Source organism: Ixodes scapularis, unplaced genomic scaffold, assembly GCF_016920785.2.
Source record: "Ixodes scapularis isolate PalLabHiFi unplaced genomic scaffold, ASM1692078v2 PGA_scaffold46__3_contigs__length_2488377, whole genome shotgun sequence".
Taxonomy (NCBI): Eukaryota; Metazoa; Arthropoda; class Arachnida; order Ixodida; family Ixodidae; genus Ixodes; species Ixodes scapularis.
Genome location: NW_024609875.1, coordinates 555,011 through 563,582, shown reverse-complemented (window position 1 = coordinate 563,582; position 8,572 = coordinate 555,011).

The window sequence follows — 8,572 nt, the reverse complement described above, 5'->3', positions numbered from 1 at the left end:
GTCGATATCCTACTAACTGTTTTATCTTGTTTTCAAAGGTTAACAAAAGCTTCAAAGAGAATTTCGGGAATAGCGTTGTTGCGCATGCACTTTCGGATTTTCGGCATTTACAGTTTGGATTTTTATGCTTTAGGCAGACATTATAAAGTTTTCGAACTTTTTCCTGTTCTTCAAGTTCATAAAGTTTTCAGTTAGGCTTTCGTTGCTTAGAGATAGAGTAAGCCGCAGAAAACACTCACCCTCAATTATTTATTTGCGAGCAATATACCCAATGAGCTTAACAAATATTACAAAAAGTGATATTTTTTTTTTACAAAAATGACAAATTTTAGTGATAATAAATTGACATATGTTGCGCATGACCCAACAGCCTCCACATAAAAAGAAGAAAAAAAGATCGGCGATTTTTCGTCACATAAGCTCAATGGCCGGCGAGCTTTTCTCTGCATCCGCCGGTTTTGCGGTGAGGTTTTCTCCGGTGAGCTTATCTCCAGTGAGCTTTTCTCGGTTGAGGTTTTCCCCGGGATTCTGCAGAAAAGCCATACTAGGTCAACAGGGAGTCCCTACAGGGTCCGCAGAGAAGCCACTCAGTCTGCAGGGGGTCCGCTACGGGGTCCGCACCGACCAACGTTTCTAGAAAAGTGATTTGGCAAACTGCTAAAGAGCTTGCTCTGAAAAAGCGGCACCGATCTGTACTCGAAAACAAAATTAATTGCGGTCGCAACGCCACCATGGCCACTCGGATACCTGCACGACCACGTGTGTTTTTTTTGGGGCTATCGATTTTCGACAGCATGTGACTGTTCTGCTTTGGCTTTAATCGGCCATTGTGGCGCCGAAACATATACGGTAGAAGAGGGGTTTCAGGGATGCCAACCCTTGTCTCCCAGGCGGACGCGCCGCGAATTGCCACCGAAGTTAGGACGCACCCAGGTCGGGACGCGCTACCTAAAGTCACCGGTGAGGCATGACTGTATAAAAACAATATTAATTGTGCCGCAAAACCCTATAAGTTAAAAGTGTATGAAAACATCATGCTCTTGTCATTCTGAAATATTCTCAATGAAGGTTTTTACATAAAGAGCTTTTTCCCATTTGTTTTTACGAAAAAACGTGTTCTGTAAAAGTCACTTTAAAGAGTGTAGGGTCCTTAGGGTTCTGCAAAGAAGCCATACAAGATATATAAAGAGTACGTACGGGGTCCACAGGGAAGCCATACACGGGCTCCTTATGGGGTCTGCAGAGAAGCCATACAGATTCTGCACGGAGTCCCTACGGGGTCCACACAGAAGCCACTTTAAGCGATGGTGGTACCGTGGTGTGAGAATCGCGTTCCCTAGCTCCTGGATGATTGGCTTCATAATAAAATGGCTTGCCTACACTTTCCTGACGTGAAAAAAAAAATAAGGCTCTGATACTGCGCGTATATAGCATGACTAGAATTAATACGCGTCGCGCGCACGCAGACCCAGCCTAGTATAAAGCTGTTTTACTACGATCATCCAGATGACCGCCATTTTGATAGGCACCAGTGCGCCCCCTATGGGTTGTGAAAGTTGCGAATATCTACGGGGGCCGCAGAGACCCACTTATACCTACCTCCCACTGATAAAGTAAAAAAATATTCCGGCACATACTAAACACTTTCATTTCCACAATGAATATGCCCTCAGGTTGGATATGCCTCCAGACATCAATGTAACGTATTGATACCCGGGACTTAATTAACAACTCTTTAACTCGGTATGCTTGGGAGAAGAGCGTGTTGATTTAAGTCATGGATGATAAAAGAACAAAACGATCAAATCAGGGACGACACAACCACATCTTTCAAAAAGATGTGGTTGTGTTTTTCCTGTTTTAATTGTTTTATTCTTTCTTCATCCATGTCTTTAACTCGGACACCTCGCTACACCTAAATAAAACGTCTACCCGGCATCACTTTATTAATGTACCAATATATAGCTCACACCATAGAGAGGCAATAGGATGTCCATAGACTCACGGGGACCCTAGAACGGAAATAGGAAGAAATGAAAAACTTTCTTTCGCGGAGATCTCTATAGCGTTGTTGTGGCCGTTCTGTGGAAACCAGTGGTACATAGACGGTCTAATAACTCTCTACAGGAATCCATAGGATGGACGAATGGGTAATAGAAAAACAAAAGTATGGGCATAGGACGTCCATACGTATTTTCGTAAGGGATAGCCTCCCAGACCCCAAAGCGCGCGCCCGCGAATGATTCTCCGGCCGTCTTATTCGACCCGCTCCCCGCGGTACGAGTGTAATTTCGCCAACCCCGTTCCTCGCCGCGAGGTGGCGATCTCCACCCAGGCATAACAAAGCCGCGAGCCGTCAGCGTCGGAGGTAGAGATCTGCAGTGCTATAAGCCAGAGAGAGGACCACGGGCAGGCCCGGCCCGCCAACCGGGCTCTGGCTTCACGGCTCCATTCATGAAGGGCCCGGGCCGGGTACGGACCTTGCATTCAAGTCTACAAAGCGGGCCAAAGCAGGCAAAGCCAGTTACTATTTGTTTTAGAAACATGCTCTTCAAAAGCGTATCGGGGGTGTTGGGAGAACAACCATAGTGAGGGAGAAACAGACGCTGAATCATGTGTGTGAGCGTGCATGTTTTTGTACGGCTCGGTGTGTTTGCAGAGAATGCTGTCCCAGAGGACTGGCGGCGCGGCGTTCCGTTTCGTCCCCGGCGGCGCCGCCTCCATACCATTGCTTCTCCCCATCAACACGCACACATAGACGACAACACAATGCGCACCATCGCCAGCGTAAACCATCTGTACGTACGAGTGCGTGCATCCCCAATATAGGTGAACAGGTTCCCCTGAAGGGTGCTTTTCCTGAACAATTCTCGCAGACCACCGCAAAAAACGGCAATATTGCTTCGTAATTTGTTTCTAAGATCTACGCAGCGAGATTGAGTAAATAATAACTTGTGGGCAACCTAGGGATTCCAAGCGGTTGGCCCAGGTTGCCCCTCCGACATTCATGAGTGGTCATCTTGGCCACGAGGGGGCCAAGGGGAACTGGCCACGCGAGTGGCGCTCCGCCACCGATAAAGGGCCGTCACAGCGTATGCGCGGTGGCTGTTGGGATTGCACCGCAGGCGATAGCGGTCATTAAATGTTTACGTGTTGTTGAACCGGTGTCTTGTGTCATTCCTCGAGACGAGTAGCAGCAAGGAAAATCCCACAAACTTTGTCCGTGTTTTTTCAAACCTGTCGCGACGTTTTGTTTTTTTAATTTCCTTTCCACTGTGACACATAGTTTTAAGTACTGCCGCTTCTCATTTCTGTTCTTCCGTCCATTACGCGCGGGTTTCGTCGCAGAAAAGGAAGGTTGGGGTGATTTTTCTTGACAAGCTGCCTAGGCCGGCAGATTGGTCCGACTAATTATAGCAGAAAAAAGATAACATACTTACAGCATTTAAGGCTTGAAATTTGTATGTAAACAATTTGAAAGATGGAACAACAAAGAAACCAGGTTGGAAGAAAGTGATAATATCTAAATGCACCAGAATTTTTTTCTTAGATCTCATTGTCTCTTTGCATTAAAATTACATCGCAAAGTGCAAGCTACATAACGCGATGTCATGATTTGTGCTACATGTGCGACAAGCTACATGGTTGCTAGAAAACTACCTACCTGTTGAATCAGTACCTACAAATATTGCTGAATTCATAAAAAAAGGCAAAATTATTTTGAGCGGTTGTATCTTACCGCCAAGTGTTTTGCTCTAAACGGGCTTATAGTAGAAGCAAACAACAATACGACTTGCATAATTTACGTATTAAATAATAACAGAATGTAAAAACAAGCCTAACACGATGAATGCACTTTTGTAGTATAGGATCGAAAAGCTATGCAAATAGCATGCGGAGATTAAAAAAGTACAGCATGGTTCTTTCTAATAAATAAATAAATATATATATATATATATATATATATATATATATATATATATATTCTTTCTGTACGAAGCAAAATTTCTCTGGCGTTTTATTCGCGCTACAAGAGGTGACTGTAAGAAAAAAAAAACTTCTATGACTGTAATAGAGAAGTTCATACTGCCATTCCTGGTCAACATAGCAGACTTTTACGTAATCAGTTAAAGTAATTAAATTAATTATAATCTTTTACATTTATCAGTAATTCTGAAAGGAAAAAATTACAAATTTTATAAAATTGTTGTAAAGTAATTTTCTTGCTTATTTACTTAAGGGAATGATTGTAATCCGTTAACATTTCGTTTTCAATCACGGGGAAAAAACAGGAATATACAATCCATATTCAAAAATCCACCAGCCCGGGTCTGGTGTGTTTCTGACGTTTACATCAGAGCGGAAATTCAGACACGGGTCTTGGCGTGTTCTGGTGTCCTGGTATGTTCTAGTGTCCTGGCGTGTTCTATTGTCTTGACGTGTTCTAGTGTCTTGACGTGTTCTGATGTGACCCGGCCGACCTAGTGTCTTCTGGGGTGACCTGGTCATGCATGCACAATATAATTTAGATGCAGAAAAGACTGCTGATGACAACAGCTAGCAAATTGTGCAAAAAGACATCAAAAAAGATTTTATGAAGGTTTAGGTGTTCATTCTGCCATGAAACAAAACTACAAAGACAAAGAGAATGGAACTTACTATTTTATTTTTTTTCCCAACATGCACCACTAGCAGACATCCTCATGCAGACTGGGCTGTCCATGGCTCTTTTCTTCCATGCCAGTTTTGCCAGCACATCTGGATGGCTAAGATGATGGCTTCGGCAAGTCGGTATTGCATGATAAAACCTGCAGTGCATAAAAAGAGATACATGAGCAGTTATTCATAAAAAACCTTAAAATAATAAAATCACAACTAAACAGTAAACAAGAAGTTATGTCGTGTCGAGCCTGATAATGAGTCAATTTATCACTCGGCCCGCCCTCCCACGTTCTATCTGATTTCGCCTACCAGTGGGCAACATAATACTGTCAAACCTGACTATATCCAACTCTCAAAAAACCGTCTACCACTTTGATATAGCGGGCAATTCTCTATAGAAGTTTTAATGAATTTGACAACGAACAAGCACGCCACATTTAGAAAAGTTGTTCATGCTTGAAGGGGCATCTGTACATCATGAGGGACGCCGACTGCAGTTATTTAGTGGCCGCTTCTTTGTTTACCGGCTCACCCTCTCCCCCCACAAGATTTTTTTTACTCCTGGGCGGTCGACGCGGCTGCTCAAAAGAAAAAAAAGCCAGCTTTCTTTGGAAGCTGGCTCTCTCCCAACGAGAATTCTCATGCTGGGGGAAAGCCAGCTTGCAGAGCTAAACAGCGCTCTTGGCAGATCGGTCCATGGGGAGACGCTGCAATTTTCGTTCGATGTAATTGCATTTTTCGCTATGCATTTTTATTGCAGCGACCAGCCCATTTACAAATAGTTTAAATTTACCGGGTTCGATAATATCAAGTTTGACTGTAGATCGAACATCGTGGCCTCGCTCCCAGTGAGCAAAGAAAGCGCTGCACCCCAAGTGGCATTTCTCCTGCTCTGTCCACATTCACCTTGTCTGACCTGTTAGTGCCTCTCACTGTACATGTGTGCTGCACAAGGCAAAATCAACAATAGGTTCATAAAAATTTCAAATTATAGTAAATCATAAATCACACTATACAAACATTATGTTCAGAGCTAAGCGCAGCAGCCACAACAGATGCTGTGCCCTTCCAGGTTGATCAGAAATGCCCACCTGGTGTGGTAGGGGCTGTTTTCTCACCACACCCTCCTAAAGGAGACGCCTGCAGGCTTTTCCTGACACACCCGTGTCGAAGAGCTCCGCAGGCTCCCACAGTGATCGGCTGACCATTCTGAGAGAGCGGCCAGGAGTGGCAGCCTTTTCCACGGCGTGTGTAAATGCTGCCTCTCGCATTTTGATGCCAGGTCCAAGATGAATCTGCAGTGAGTAACACTGTCAAGAAAATGCACAAAAAGTGGAGAAATACAAGCCCCACAAATGGACTCTCCACTTTCGTCTGCAATCATGTTCCTGCTTTGTTTCACTGAAATGCTGAACTGTAGATATATATAAGAAATGAAATAAATTGAAGGGGCAGTCTCTAGTGTTCCATGATGGCCTATTTATGTTCCTAACTCAACCTATGTGCTCTAAGCATCCCACAAGTCCAAAACTTACAATCATGTGTGGCCTATTTCACTATTAAAAAATGTGATCAAAGATAGCGAATGCGGTTGAACCGAATCGGATAGGGTGGAACGGCGAAAGACACTTGTCAGTCAATTGTAAGCGAGGGCCTCTCGTGCAGACGAGTAGGGCTGGTTGGCTGCTAGTCCGGACGTGAAGCTATCGCTTGTGATTGTCCGATGAGCTCTGTTCGTTCCTCACCTACATTCGGCCGGGTTCAGTGGTGCCATTTGTATGTCTGAGATTCACTATCTTTTATCACATGTTTATTAGTGAACTGAGCTGCACATGATGTAAACTTAAGTATTTGGGATGTATAGAGCACATAGAATGTGTTACGGCCATAAATAGGCCGTCTTAGAAAGCTCCCAAGCACCCCTTTAAGAGAAGTAATTTCAGCTTTGGAATATGCATTAAAAATGGAGGTCCATTATTGCTGTACACATCAAATACTAATAATGATATAAAAAAAAGATTGTTTCATGAAAGCTTGGCTTTTCACATACATGATATTTTAGGTAGACTTTAAAGAACCATTTGACAATTTTTAAATTCGACATCGCAAAGTATGAAAGATGTATACTGCTGTGCACTCCCATGTTTCGTACAAATATTTGCAACCTCAGGCAGCCGAGCAATGTGAAAAAAAAAAAAAAAACCTTTGGCTCCACTTCATGACAAGACATGAAAAAGAAAACACGAATCAGTGTGCTATTACCATAGCTCACTACCTTCCCTTTCTGTGCTCCGAAATAGGCATCAATATGCCTCACCAGTCACCTGCTTGTGAGCTGACGAAGAGTACGTGTTTTCCAGAGCTCCTGCGAAGCTAAGCAATATTTGGTGTATTTGGTTTAGTTGCGAGTGTGTTTATGGGTACTAGAAAGCACTTTTTAAAGTAGCGATGGGATAGGCTTGCTTGTTGGATCTGCTTCATTGGTGGGTTTGCGCGGGCACGCCCCATTGGGGTTGATCTTCCAGGTTTACCACCCTGGTGTAAAGCATTTTGCTCTAACTCTGGTGGTTTTATGAGGTAGCCGAAAGCAGTTTTTAAAGTAGCGATAGGATAGTTGGGTTACAGCAGGCTTTTTACGAAGGGTCACGAGACTGAACCACCTGCACGTTTGAAACTTTTGGCGGGCTAGTTGGTTTTGTGGACAGAGACGTACCCAGGCTTTTTTGTTCTTGATGCGATATTTTTCGGGGGGTCGCGCTGTGTGCCCGTAGGCAATGGTGAATATGCGACGGAAGAAAAATGCGCAGGCTAAAGTAAAAGGGGGACCCGATGTAGAATCTGAGGAGTGTGGCCGTTGGTGCTGCATGATAGAGTTGGAGCTCAAAACTGTAGCAGATGCTTAAGAGAGCAACTTTACCTGTCGGAGTTGCGAGAAGGTAGAACTTGGTTTTGGGAGAATAGGAAGGAAATGCGCGGATACGGTTCAGGAGTTGAAGTGGGAGATACGGGTAGAGCGGGAGAAGCGGGTTCAGCTCGAGGCGCAGGTCGGAGATTTGAATAAGAGGGCCGAAGCGGTTGCGGTGGAGATGACCAAGGAATGGGAAAGTAAGGTAGGGAGCGTGGCGGGAAAGCTGAGGCGATAACGGGAACAAAGAGCCGAGGTTGAGCGATAGGTAGGGGAACTTAGGGGAAGAGTGGAAGGCGGAGTTGGAAGAGCATAAGAAGAAGTATGAGGAGATGCTGCAGCAACTGACAGGAGTAGTTAATAAGAAAAAGGGTGAGGTGGCAGAGAAGACGGCGGGGGTGGGGGGCGGCAGACAAAGGGGGCCAGTTAAATAGTGACGAGGTGATGGACTGTAGGAAAGAAGCCTGCACAGCTGTAATACTACTGCAGTACAGCAGGGCTTGAGAAAGGCAGCAGAACCTGAGGCAGAGAAAGCACAGAGAGCTGGAGAAGGTGAAGACAGGCAGTCGGGGGTTAAGAGGATGCTGGTGGTAGGAGATTCAAACATAACAAGGGTTTAGGAGGGACTGCTGGACAGGGTGAAAGGGGATGGGAGGGTAACCGTATGGCTCAGTCAGGAAAGTGCATGGTAGACGCTATGGCCAAAGCGAAGGTGGAGATGTGGAAAAACAGGGAAGGAGAGAACCTTTTGTTTGTACACGCAGGACTAAATGATGTGTTAAAGGGACAGAGCCAGAACCTCACCAGGCAGATAGAGTTGGGGTTACGTAAGCTGAGGGACGTCTCTGAGACTGTGCATGTGCAAATATGCACCGTCCCAGAGGTCTGGGGACAGTCTTTGCAGATAGAGAAGCGGGTGGTGGAAGCTAACCGGGTGATAAGGGAGTTGAGCCGACGATTTGAGTATGGAGTAATGAAAGTAAAGAGGGCGGTGCACGAGGCTCG